Source organism: Sus scrofa, chromosome 13 (genome assembly GCF_000003025.6).
Source record: "Sus scrofa isolate TJ Tabasco breed Duroc chromosome 13, Sscrofa11.1, whole genome shotgun sequence".
In the NCBI taxonomy this organism is placed as follows: domain Eukaryota; kingdom Metazoa; phylum Chordata; class Mammalia; order Artiodactyla; family Suidae; genus Sus; species Sus scrofa.
Window position 1 is genome coordinate 171,858,944 of NC_010455.5, and position 14,968 is coordinate 171,873,911.

Consider the following 14,968-nt stretch of genomic DNA (forward strand, 5'->3'; position numbering starts at 1 on the left):
TGATTCTGTGCTAATCTGATAAAGTAGACCAGAAGATGCTGAAATGTTTAGCTCAGAATCTTAACACAAGCAAGGTAAGCCATGAAGAAAAGTCATATGAAGTGGCTTCACTGAAAAGAGTAAACTGTGCCGAGAAAATCAGCAATGAATTAATATCATTTCTGGAGAAAAATGTTATCTTACTAAATAAAAACTATTAATGGATGTGAAAGAATACATACAGAGTGAAAAATTCACTTTGTTTGGATGTTACTAAGTTCAGTATGTATGGAGATATTAAAATCACAACACTTTATATTCAAAGCAGACAGTGCACTTACCTAGTGGCTTTTTTCTTTACACTAAGAGTTGATGATCTCTGTGGGCTCTGCCATTTCAAATGTTTTATTCTTCTCTGATCTGTTGTATTCTATAATGTAACGGTTTGAAATATAGTTCATTAAGAACGACTCTTTTTTCAATTATGGTTTATCAAAGACTTGTCAGTCCACTACCTGTTACTGCTGACCCAACAAAAAAACCCAGTTGAACATTGTGTTTTTTGTGTTTCAAACAAATATTTGATATCATATCGGTAAAGTTTTAATCCCTTTGAATTAGTTTTCTTATCTCTAAGATTTCTGTTACCTATGTGCCTTTTGGGAAGGCTCTAAGTAATAAAAAAAAATCTGTTATTGAAGTCTTTTGGAATAAGAAGCATATGGAAAACTCTATTAATGATTTTTTTATTAATCCTCATACTTCTGTGAGAAGTATATCCTTGATATGCAGGTGAAAGAGGATTATACAGCCAAGCAGTAAGCCAGAGTGTTTCAATATAGCTTATGAAACTATAACAAAAATTTCTTTTCTGATTAGGCTTACTATTTGCTGAGGATTGAATCTCACAAACAGATTTAAAAATTCTTCTTAGGACAGATAAATTGTTTTTTAAAAAAGTAAAATATAAGATAGTTCTTACCATAAGCATATGAAACCAACTTATACTGAATCCACACCCATGTAATAAAGTAGCGTTAAATGATACTTGATTTTAAAAAGTTGATAGAAATAATCTAAACTTTTAAATTATAAGTTTTAGTTTGACATATGTATTATTAATATTGACTAAAATATTCTAGCCAGCCATATGCCTTTTTAATATAAAAATGACATTTACTATTAGACACTTGCAGTTGTTTTTCAAGAAAATTTTTCATTTATATATGAAATATATATGTCTTTAGTTCATCTAGCATAAACAATGTTTATAACATTTATAGAATTTTGAGACCATCATGAAATGTAGTTTAAACTCTTAAAGTGCTTAATATTTATTGAGAGAGAAATTTGAATTCTGAAATGTTTAAAATTGAGGAGTTGATTTTATTCACAAGCCTGACCTATATATAGTTAAGTGTTCAGTTTAAATATCATACATTAGGCAGTAATTTGCTTTAAGAATATCACTTTTCTTTGTTAAAATAAGTTTACTTAAAATAGATCTATAATAGAATAATATTTTTAGAAAATAATAAATTTTAAATTATTCCTTGTTTCATTTGATATCAGTGAGTAATATTAGGTGATATCTAATTAAAATTTAAAATTATTAAATCATTTTAAAAGAGTTTAAGTGGCTTGTCAAAATTCGCATAGGTAATACCCAACTCTGTATTTTTGACTCCAAATACTGTTTCATCTTTGTATCTAATTCTCTATTCAGTTTAAAAGAATTTAAGTGGCTTTTCAAAATTCACATAGGTAATAAACACCCAACTCAGTATTTTTGACCCCAAATACTGTTTCATCTTCGTATCTAATTCTCTGTTCTTTCTTCTTTGCTACAGCCACTTTGAGTGCAGCAACACCATACAGGCCAAAAACAGGCACAGAGGGAGAACCAGGCAGATGAATGATGGTAGACAACTGCAAACCACCACTAATTGTGAAAGAAAGCCAGTATATGTCTTAATGATAATAGTCACTGCTATATTTCTTCAAATAGTTTTTGACCTCTTAGACTACATTTCTTAAAAACCTTTCTTCTCTATCTTTCATTTACATTTCTAAGGTGAAAAGCCATCATTGAAGAAGTTTCCTTGAGCTTGATGGGAAAAGAAAACTGCCTGGAGTTAGTTTACCATGCATGTATTGCCTCTCCTAATCTGAGGCCCTTAAATAATTATCCCATAAAATATGAAAACAGTATTAATCATTAATCAAAGATAAATATTTAAATGAAGTTTTTGCAACACCTTTACTATAGGTTATATATCACAATAAATATAAATATATACCTATATATTGATTTCACAAATATCTTTTCATTATTAATTTTTGCTGTCTGAATTGTTTTATAATTCATTTTACTAGAAATCTCTCTCTCTGGGTATTCTGTCCTCATCCAGGACCTATATTCAGAACACCAAATTTTTGTTTCAATACACTTGGCATGTGCCTATCAGACTTACTAATTATCACATGTCAAGAAATCACACAGTTTTAATATTATTTTTAGAGAAGGTTCTTGGCCAGTATTCCAGATGCATTTAGCAATCCAAATACTCTTCTCCATAATATGTAGTCCCATAGGAGAAAGAAGACTAGCTTCTGATGTATTCCTTCCATTTCAAAGTAGTATCCTAGGAATGTTTGCTTAAATTAATTTAATATTATTAATATCTACAAGTTAAGTAAGTTGAAGAAGCATGTTTTGTGTATTAGAAAATAAATTGGGGCCTTTTTAAAAATAATTCCTCACAATAATACCATGGTTTTCTTTCTCTTTCCACATCTTTGCTTGTGGCCATGATGCTTTATAAGTTGTCTAAATATTCAAATCATGTTCCTACTTCAAAGTTTAGCTTATATCCCATTTGCTCCATAAGATGTTAATAATACAAAAAAGTGAATTTGTTATCTGGAATTATATTGTCCCTAATATTAAAACTTTATAAAAGATAAGTAAGGTGTTTTATTTCCAGAAGTGGCAAATTATGCTCAGAGACTTGAGATTGTCTTTGTCAATTAATCACTTAGCATAGGTTTACTGTGAGAATTATAATAATTTTACAACCTGATAGCATACAGGATAATGTCTCTTTAAGACAATAAAAAGATAAGATACTTCAAACCAATAGTACATTAATCACACCATTGTTCCAGGCATAGAGGAGATGAAAAGAATAAAGTCCAAATTTAGTTGCTGTGAACTTTTTGTATGTTGGTTGTCCCTGGGGATTTGGCTTAGCGAACCATGAGCTGATGTCCACCTGCTAGGTGAAAAAGACAGATGCTAGATAAGGAAGACATAGGTGTTGGCTAGCAAGATGATATTCTCTGGACAGCTGCATAGCTTTTACCACTGCCTTGCAAAGAGTTGCTTTGCCCAGACAGGCAATAATGCCCCAGGGTCTTTGGAAAGCTATTTAGATGGACAAAGAGTGTTCTTGCCCAGACCCAATACTCTTAAATTGCAGGTCCAACCTTTCGGTATTTAAAGCTTAACCACACTATAACCTTTGTTGCCCCTTCACAAAGTTCTTATCATTCTTATCCATAACCCAGCAGTGCTCAACAGGAGCTGAGCTTATGCTCCTGATGCTTATGGAGAACCACAGATGTGGCTAATGACACCCTGATACAGCTTCCTCAAGATAAACAACTTCACTTTTGGAACAACAAAAAATTTCATTCTTAGATTAAAACAATAACCAACAAAAAAGTGCATTTGAAATCATATCAAATCAATATACCACATAAGGTGAGAGCATGGAAATTGTTCTTTATTGAATCCTTCAAACCTATTACATACCTAGTGTGCAAAGAATGAGTAATGCACATGTGTAGATGAAAGACTTATTCTGTTTATATCATTCTGTCATTCCTCTAAGTGTTACTGATCTTTGCAAAATATACATCATATATCATGATAGTATCATGTTTTAGTATCATATTTCTAAATATCATAAAATAAATGCAATTTATAAAAAAGCCCAAATGCTGAGAGATTATGAACAGAATGTAATACATGTAGTAAATCAACCTTTTCTTCATTAAGAAGTTCATCTTCAGAAAATCCTAGGAAATACACAGACAAGTTTCACTTTTTTTTTTTTTGGCCCACTTTTTTATTGGATCATTTATTTTTTGGGGGGGGTTGTAACAATCCTTTATTTATCTAGATACTAGACTCTTATCAGATAAATGATTTATAAATATTTTCTTGCTTTCTGTAGGTTGTCTTTTCACTGTCTCAATAATGTCCTTTTGATGCACAAAAGTTTTAATTTTGATGAATCCCATATTATGTCTTTTGCATGCTCATTTCACCTGGTATATTTAAATAAATGTTAGTGGCAACAACAACTTTAATAATAACAGTGAGCGTTAACACAGAAGGAGGAAATCCTTCTGTGAGTTTTTCCTATTTTAGACCAGAATCTGGAGAAGACATGGAATTTCCCAAGCTCAAAAAGTATGAAGCCATAAACCTCAAAATATTCCTCTTTGTAATCTCTGTTATGATGTATGTAAGGCTGCCATCACAGGGGACCTATAAACAATAGCTTAGACCAGAAAGAAATTCATTTCTCTGACTCGTGTCAAAGGCAGGATGGCTCAGCAGGGTCAGGACCCCAGGCTGTTTCTAATATCCTGTTTGCCATCCTTAATACCTGGCTTCCATCTTGTGGTCTGAGACGGCTGAGCAAAGATACCTTCACATCAGCACTCCAACTTCCAGGGGTCTTAGAGGTTCGGCCTGTAGGCCTTCCATCTTTTCAAACCAGCTGTTAAACTCTAGAAAGTCTTGGAAGGCCCCTAGAGTATCAGTCCCACTTGTATGCTTCTCTGGCCTGCTTCAAGGTGATATGAACAGTGAGACACCAGATGGGGGGGAAGAGTGATACTGGGGTGGGTGGTGTTGGTGAATGTGTTCATGTTTCACTTTTTTAATACTTCATTTCTTTTTCTGTTTTTGTTTTCATTTTTCTAAAAGTAACCTGTACCTTCTGACTCAGAATTTGGAGGAAAGACCGTTTAAGGTAGGGAAGATACCATTGCTTTATCTATTCTTGAATAGTGTCCCCAAAATAAAATTTATTGGTAAGAGCTGAAATTTTATATCATAATTTGCCATTTAATACACATACAATGAAAAAGTATTTTTGAGATATATATCCTTAGCTTAATGAACAGATCCATGTAAAGTTTAGTCATTCCTTACAAATTCTTCATACAAGTTCTTAAGAACCTGAATTAAAGAATTGTTGAAAAACAAGTTTAAATGGATATCTGAACTGGCTGGAAATTTATAAATAATATATTTAAAATTTTCATACTATTCTCTAGACAAAATTCTATGAGTAAGGTTTACTTGGTTTAGTTGAACTATAATTTGATGGTTATCCTTTTGTCCTATCCTTTCAAATCTTCTTACAAGTTTAGTTTTTCTTATTGAACTCAGAAATTAATTTTCATTTCTAAAAGCCAGATAGTATGAGAAAAAGAATGTATGTGTATATATGACTGGGTCATCATGCAGTATAGCAGAAATTGACACAACACTATAAATCAATTATACTGTAATAAAAAAAATAAAATAAAAGCCAGGAATTTCTATAGTTTTGTTAGAATGGGAATGGGTAGTAAGTTTAGGGAATTAGGAGTTCCTGTCGTGGTGCAGTGGAAATGAATCTGACTAGGAATCATGAGGTTGCAGGTTCGATCCATGGCCTTGCTCTGTGGGTTAAGGATCTGGCATTGCCATGAGCTGTTGTATAGGTCGCAGATGTAGCTCTGATTTGGTATTGCTGTGGCTTGGGTGTAGGCCGGCAGCTATAGTTCCTATTAGACCCCTAGCCTGAGAACCTCCATATGCCTTGGTTGCCGCCCTAAAAAGACAAAAAAGAAAAAGAAAATTTAGAGAATTACATTGAGTCATTAGAGCAAAGTGGTGAAGGCCATGAGTTTTGGATTCAAGTGAATCAGGTTTGAGGTGATTTCACAACGTATCAAAAATATAGCCATGGACAAATTAGTTAACATTTCTGACTATCAATATTGGTACTACTATCTAAAAGGCCTTTTTTTTATTAAAAACATGAGCAAAGTACCTAAAGTCCTATTATGGATATCAAAGAGGTAATTAATTTAAAAGAATGACTGGACCCCAGTTAGTGTTTATTAATATTAGATTTAGTATGTCATTTGCTGTAAGATCTTGTGGAAAAAAAGGTTTTAATACATACAAACATAAGGCCATTCCATTTATCTTTAACTACCTCATAATTGTTGCTATTTCTTTAGAATATTAAATTACCATTATACAAAAGTCAAAAACTTCCTCATAATTTATATTTCTATTTGAAAATTCTTTTAAGCATTACTATTATTTTGTCGTTCACAATATATTCCAAACCTAGATTCTTTAATGTGAGATTTTAATATATTTTAAAATAAATTTCTAACTAGTTTTTCAGAGAAACATGAAACAATGATAGAAAAACAGTAGGATAATTAGATCCTATATTAAGAAATTGTTTTTGGAAAAATATTTTAGATATATAACCAACTAGTAGGAAAATAAGATTCTATATTTTAGAATTGCTAAAAATATTTTAGAGAAATATCAGTTTCATAAAATAATATTCAGTTTTATCAAAGACATGCAAACATGCAAAAGTCTGTGCAAAATATCCAATTTTGAGGGATTTAATAGTCTCAAAAATTTAAAATACACAGACGGCCAAAGTACACATGATCTTTGGGAAGTCTTGCTCCCTAATGCCTTTGGGTGTTCTAGGCTTTGTTTGTCAAAATGGTGTCAAGTCTGTTAGAACAGCTTGGCCAGTTTCTACAGAATTCCTTCCTAAATTAAAGATAGGAAGATGAAGCTTGTAATTTAATGGGGGAAACTTGAGTTTTATTACCAGCTTTCCATGAATAAAAGTTATTTCTCACTGCATAATTTATACTTACTTTTTTGCTTGAGGGAATGTAATCATTTTCAATGTTTCACTGAAAACCTTAACCATGAATTTTATTTAACTTTTAAAAAGAGTACCGAACACATATTATAAAAACAATGTGATTTAATATTTCATCAAACATAAGCTTAATATCAGAGAAAATCAGTTTTGAATTCCACTTGTTACTTCACACCTGCATGACTACGTGTTTTGAAAATAGTTTTCAACTAAACTCAAAATATTAGATTTTGTCAATATTATAGAACACAACTAAAAATATTTATGAGGGTGCTTAGCAAGTGCTAAGAAAATTGTGCTTATGTTTGCACAAATTGTTGTTGTTTCTGTTATTGTCATCATGGATAAGAAGAAATCTTGAGAGAGAATCCTTTTTATTGTATTTGGTTCATAGAGAACTGATGATGACCTGAATATTGTACTCAGTTAGTGTTTATTAATATTAGATTTACTATGTCATTTGCTGTAAGATCTTGTGGAAGAAATCATGTTAAATTAAACTGATACTAAAAGAAAATCTACTATACATATATCTGATGTGAAGTATTGTGTATATATTACATCATCAAAATGGTCACCATTTCACAGATAAGAACCATAAGCTCAAAGATTAAATGTCTTGTTGAATTTTTATACTCAAAGAATGTATTTGACCCAACATTTAAAAATGGGTCTGTCTGTGTCCAAAAGCCCTAGCTCATACCATTGCTGTTTTCAATTTCCCATTGTCTTTGAACTCAGAACTATATTGAGACTTCTGTATTTTAAAAGGTTTTGCTCCTTCTAAGATCATAGCAGATATCACGTGATTAACTTTTAGTCAAAATTAATTTATGGAAAATGTCAGAGTTCCCTTTGCGCCTTGGTGGAAACAAAACTGACTAGCATCCATGAGGACACAGATTCGATCTCTGGCCTTGCTCAGTGGGTTAAGGATCCTGCATTGCTGTGAGCTGTGGTATAGGTACAGCCGAGGTTCAGATGTGACATTGCTGTGGCTGTGGCATAGGCTGGTGGCTACAGCTCTGATTGGACCCTTAGCCTGGGAACCTCTATATGCCATGGGCGCGGCCCTAAAAAGACAAAAACAAAAAAGAAAGAAAATAAGCCAATGTTTGACACTTATTCTTATATCAGTTTTACAGGAGGGGTTAATGCTAATAGTATTAATGAATTTGGTGTTATAAATGTTTACTAAGAAAATTATCTGCTTTTTAATCTTTTCAGAGATTTTTTTTTAGCATTTTTCACATTTTACAAAATCAGTTTCAGAATTAAACCTAAATCACATTTAAAAACCTGTTATGACAAATGGCAGTTTGAATAATTCCCAAGGTGTATAAACTACTAAAAATACAGCTAATAATATAACTATTAAATAATATTCCACTGGCCATAGTGATTTCAAGTCATTTGTGTGAAAGAGCTGATTTTCTAAATCTGACGATAAAAACTGATACTTTATGTATAACATGGTACTTGATATAATAAAATGTCACTTCGGTTTCCTATTTTATATCTATTAATGAGAATTAAGAATAAAATTATACTATGAAAATTTCCATACTATGTTATATATTTTATGAATAACTCATCCACAGATCAGATTAGATAAAAATTATGTTAATTAACTTTTACAGTCATCAATTAATTAAGCTAGGTAATGAAGAACTATATGCTGAGCAAAGAAATCATTGACCCAGAGTCAAAGAATAAAATAAAGTCTTTTAGAATTTATTTGCTTAATATTTTACCTTCCTCTTGTATCTTAAAGCACACTTATATTTTAGCTTTGTGTGTGTGGGGGGGATTATAAGATATGTAAGAATATTCCTATACTGTCATTATTAATGCCACCTTTTATTCATTTTTTTATGGTCTTTGCTTTCCACACAAAGTATATAGAGATATGGATACAATTTTCAGGAGTTAGAAGTTAACATGTAGCAGTGAAAATACATTTGTCTTTGATGAACTCATAATAAGTGAATATTTCCAAATTTTCTTTATAAGAAAAACATTGTATATGGTGTCCTAGATTTTTTACAAACCAAAAGATGCTTTACATGAATGGGACAGGGAGAGAAAAAAATGCTTAAACTTTCACTGCTCCCACTGAATTTACTCCACAATAACTGGGTGTTCCATGGTCCTTTTTGGCACTAGATGTGAGCAGTAAGTAAAAACAGAGGCAGAAGATGAAGTATATGTTGGTTTTGCCTATACCGTTATTTTACTTTGTTTGAAATTCATAACATTAAAGTCACTTGCAGTGTATTACTATCAAACTCTAGAAAAATGTTGATTCATTTCATCTAACTCATGGCCACATTTTATTATGATCATATTAAAGACAACCCAGGAATAGGAATCCAAAAAGCCTGCCAGGCAGAATCAGTGCCACATACAGAGCTTAGGTCAAGTTAAGGAATGTTTCCATTGAGAGGAAAGAACAAGAAAGAGAAACACGAAGAAAAAAATGGCATAGAAACAAGAATTAGAGAGAAGATGATGTTGATATTTAAGGAATTCTTATGTTGACCTTCACCTATTTCCTGGATCTTTTCTAAGACTGATCTTGCTTATAATACCACTTATGTCTTTGATCAATGTAAGAAAAAAAGATGATTTTTCAGACAAAGATTTTGTTTAACCTGTCTGGAAGACTGACACATATTTTTGTCTTATTTAATAAATGATATGTTGGTTGGAAGATAATTTTTTCTTTCTCCATTGATTTTACTAACACTTTTATTCAAATATCTCATATTGGACTTACAGATAAGGTGAAGGAATACAAATTTTTCTTTGCCAGAAAGAACAGAAACTTCATATACCTTTTTTTTTAAATAAAAGTGATTCTGAAATTGGATGCAAGTAATTGAAAAATGATCTTTGTGAGTAGAATGTGCATAGTAAGAAAGGAGATGGTAGTTGTGTCATAAAAGAATGGACTATAAGGACTTTCAACCAGATAATCTTGTTATTAGAGAATAAGCTTGTCTAAGTTCTGCGTGTGTGTGTGTCTGCATGTGTATGTGTTTTCTAGCCAAAAATCATACTGTTGGAGCTTTTGCAACAGTTGACAGTTTTCTAATGTAAAACCTACTGCCTTTGTCAAAGAAATGAATTTCTCACATAAACATTTGGCCACTTTTTTAAATCCTTACATAGGAGGGACATCCTAAATGACTGAAGGACTAATGTAGTAATGAATAGTGAGAAAAACGATGTTCCTGTGCAATTGAGGGCAGTTATTAATTTGTTTCAGTTGGATGCATATGCCAGAAAGCACAATTTATGCAGGCCATTCAAAGAGAGAAAGAGATCACTCAGCCTGAGGGAACATAGCACTGAAATACTTCTTAAACAAGATCTGTTCTTGCATACAACACAATACCACTCTCACAAGCTGATATTCAGGGGGAAAAAAAGGAAAATTGTAACAAATTTCTTTAAGCTTTTCCCCAGATATTTTAAACTAGAGAGTAGCAGTGAGAGAAAGTTTCTGTTTTCCCACCTTATTTCTCTTCATGTCCACGGGAGTTAGTATCTGGAATATGTATCACTGCTACAGAAGGTGGCATTCGTATACTCACATGCTAGAATCCCTTATATGCCTTTGAGCTTTTAAGTACTGAATAATTAAAATATGCAATGCCATTTTTGACTTTTAAATGTCTATTTAAAACTCATAGTTTTATAGGTTTTGAATTGTCCAGACAAGAATCATCCCTGCTTGAAGAATTATTCCACCCTGATCTGCTATATTTTACTCTAATTTGAATATAGAGAAACTTATTTTCTATGCCATAAACTATTTTCACATAAAGTTATATATTTAGTACAACATTTTGGAAAAGTACTGCGCTTTTACAGTAATTGAACAGTGCATCATATCTAAATTTTTCTTAACCATGCCAGTTTTATAGTCCCTCATGCTGTTTTGGCTTTTTGTTTTATTTTGTTTAAATATTCACAATGAATTCTCAAAATTCTCAGAGATGATACAGTATTATTATGTATAAGTGTTTTTATTGCCATGTTAGTTATATACCTCTTCTCTCTAATTGAGAGATGATGGTGGTGTTTTCAATAAATATTTAAAATTGCATACAATTTTCAAAAGATTCTGCAGAGGAATATATGTTTCATTATGCATTACTAAATATTCTTAAATATTTAATGTTAAGTTCCATAGAATTAATAGTCATAAAATTTGGTTGCAGTAAAATCTATGTGTACAAACCTATAAATGTAATTACATGTAATATAATTATAAAAATACATATTATAATTATAAAAGTCAAACATTCTATTTACATGAGAAAAACACTGAGTCATTTAAAATCAACTGAAAATCAATGTGTTTTCAAAATTCTAGATCTAATAGAAGGTGGAATATTAGTTGTAACTTGCAATAAGTTGAAATCATCTAAAAACCATTAGATCACTTTTATAATTTTGCTTTAAAGAATTAAGAATAACCAGGAAAAAACGAAACCACTTTATCTTGAAGCAAACATTTATGTTCCAGTTATTGAAGCAAAATCATGTGTTTTTAATGAGATATAATTTCTACATGTGGGTTAAAACATAAATAGTGTTGAAATTTTACGTAAAGCTCTAAGCACTTGATTTAACTAATTAAAATTCAGCAGACTTGCTCTAGGGCAGATGGTTTGCTTTGTGATGAGCAAGAACATGCTCTAAAATTGGTCCAAGTAAGAGAATTTGTCCCCTAATAAAAAAAGTTATCTGGAATGTGAGCCAGTTGAAATAATTTGTTGATCCACTGTAATTTGATTTGAAAAGGCAAACTTTCTTTCAAAATTGATAACTAACTGAAAGTTAATTAAAATAGTAATTTTAAGGACTTTAAATTCAACAAGGACAAAATGATCTGAGAAAATCAAGGAATGGAATATAACTTCAAAGAAGGCGAAAATGGAAGAAAAAATGACATGAGGAACATGAATGTAAGAAAAAGTAAGGCTGGCCATTTGGAGGATAATGGAGGAAACAAGGTAATGTCTTAAGGAAGAGAGGCAGATATTGATGCCCTCTACATCTTGCATATATAATTTCTGCATTTTTCTCCATGATAATCAGTCCTTTAAGCTTAAGTGCTTTCTTCTGGACCATTTTACCAGTAAATTAAATTTTCTGTGACCTTTTGCAAAAGGTCATTTTTTACACAAGGGCATTTCTGTGAGAAGGTAAGGGATAGGAAGCAGAAAAGGTTCTGCTGTAATAACATTGTACCTAGAGCCAGAAAAGGAGGGGCAAGAGAAGTTGAGAGAGCACAAAGTTCAGCAGAGACTAAAAGGAGAGGTATTTCCAAAATCTTCCCAGTTTGCTTTCCATTTTAGAGTGAACATACCATGAGGCAAACCAAAGAGTCTACAATTGGATACAGTGAGGAGACATTTCAATGTACCTATGTTACCTGAAGCTATATTGCTATTATTTTACTCAAGATTGAGGCTCATTCAAGTCAATAGTAGTGAAGGGAAGATGTTGAATAGTTGATCTTACGAGGAAAAAGGAGAAAATCAGCATGACTGAAACTGAGGCTGTGGCTGATCACAGTACTGCTGTGGATGTTACAGGGATTATGTCTCCTGTGTTGCAGGTAATGGAATTTGGCTGTATTTAAAGATCAAACATAAGGCATTGCTTTAAAATTTGTTTTTAAGAAGGACTTTATTTCCAAGTTACATGCTAAAATGACTCCATTGGCAAGGCAGAACAGAATATAAGATTCGGAAATCTTAAATCAGTTTTGTATTTGCATTTTTTTTGAAGAGAGCTATGTAAAAAACACTCTGTGAAACCCTCCTGCATTAACTCAGTAAGGAATTAAGAAACATTTGAACATACAGAAAATACTATGGATTGAAATGCTTTTTGCCACTGGTGTACAAAGGTAATAAATACCAAAATTACAAAGCCAAGATAATACTTGTAGTTTCTCACAGAATGTGAGAAGGTAGGTTTCTAAAGAAATAGTTTTGTTTTAATCCCACTCAGTCAGGTCAGGTCAAGGTGAGATAAAAATTAATGTAACTTTTTTTTTTACGTTTAATTGTAACCTTCTGTCTCTTTTATTTATTTATTTTTTCCTTTTGTCTGTGTTTTTGTCCTTGTAGGAGGTCTTCTTGGTCAGGTAATGAATTTTTAGTATTAGTATTTTCACAAAGGTGTAAAGTTCTTTGCTTTGTTCCCTCTGATCTCTGAATGTTCACCTTGCATTTAGAATCAGCCTATTTATTTGGAGTCAATAATGCAACTCCATGAGTTGTGAGCACTAGAATATTACCTTTGTGCACTAATTAATTGAATATGGTAATGAGGGCATGCCTACAAAGTCAAAGTAGGAGAAAATGAGAAATAAGGCAATTTATTTACCACAGCACTAACACTGAAAGCAGGTTTTACTGTCCCTAAAACAAATGATTTTAAAAGTTACATTTTACATACATAGTTCTGTGTTCATATTTGAACAGATATATCATGAGTCCATTTTATTTTAGCTTTCTAAATTTAAAAATAGTGAAAATGCCTTAAATCTAAGATATCAAGCTCAACTATTAATATTACTTATTAGTTCCTCTTTCGAATTAGAGTTAAGAATGCTTAATTTGTTTCTCCCATATATATATATGCAACCTCATGGTTCCTAGTTAGATTCATTAACCACTGAGCCACAACGGGAACTCCTTTATTTATTTATTTTTTTTGTCTTTTGTTTCTTTTTGTCTCCCTTATATTTTTAACCTTAAAACTTGTTTCTTGAATACATATTACTAAATATTTTAATATACAGGTATTTATGTTATGAACCACAGTAGAATTTCTTAATCACTCTCACTATAATTTGAGTAAAAATAAAACTGTATCATTAAGAAATAGGTTTTGGAATTACCATCGTGGCACAGCAGAAAGGAATCTGACTTGGAACCATGATGTTGCGCCTTTGATCCATGGCCTCGCTCAGTAAATTAAGGATCCCGTGTTGCCATGAGCTGTGGTGTTGGTCCCAGATGCGGCTTGGATCCAGAGTTGCTGTGGCTCTGGCATAGGCTGGCAGCTGTAGTGCCAAATGGACCCCTAGCCTGGGAACCTCCCTATGCCGCGAGTGTGACCCTAAAAAGACAAGAGACCAAAAAAAAAAAAAAGAAAGAAATAGGTTTTAATAATTATACAATCATTTTAGCAGACAAATGTAATTTTTCGAAAAATACTTATAATCTATAGTTGATTGCAAATGAAATATTTTATTTTCATAAAGTAGATATTATCTGCCTAACTAAAAAGTCTCTGTTCAACTTACCCAATTAATAAAATAAAATTGGTGACCCCTTATTTAAAAATGAATAAATATTAATTTTTCTTTGATGCTTAATAATTTCCCTCATATTTTAGGAGCTTTTCATTCAAAGTTGAAGTCCACAAGATACATAAACTGTATATGTACATATCTCTCTCTACATATATTTGTAACTCTGACAAATTATGTATCAGTATCTTTGAGCAAAGTAGATTAAGAAAGAAGGAAAGATTGGAATTTATGGAGTTGAAGTTCACTACCAGTGCCTCATCTAATAAAATCTTCTATTGTTTTCAAAAATCTAGTCATGGAAGGTAACTACCATGCTTGTCCATAAAATGCTACTTTGGCCACTGTCAAGGAGAAAATATTAACATTAGTTAGAAAACTGTCCTGAGGAAGTAATGACATTTTCTCTGGGGTATTGTTAATACACTTTTTGGCATTTGCCTGTCAGTTTGTGCATTTTTATCTATCTTAAAAATTCTATGTAAGGCAATATTTTTTCACCAAGGGTAGCTGCTGTTCCCAGTTGAAGAAAGGACAGGTGAATAAATTTATATTTAAATTTTGACTTAATTACCTTGAATAATTAATTCTTGGTTAGATAATAATGGGAGCACTGATTAAATCTAGAAACATTTCTGTGAAAGATAAACATATC

At 31.8% G+C, this 14,968-nt stretch overlaps 1 long non-coding RNA gene across 1 annotated transcript in view; it reads left to right on the forward strand.

Annotated features, from left to right (window-relative positions):
* The window catches only part of LOC110256457, a 377,287-nt gene that overhangs the window by 243,562 nt on the left and 118,757 nt on the right, over nucleotides 1-14,968 (forward strand). The window contains exon 3 of the long non-coding RNA XR_002337969.1: nucleotides 4,982-5,027. This is a non-coding gene — a long non-coding RNA (uncharacterized LOC110256457). The remainder of the gene's footprint in view (nucleotides 1-4,981; nucleotides 5,028-14,968) is intronic.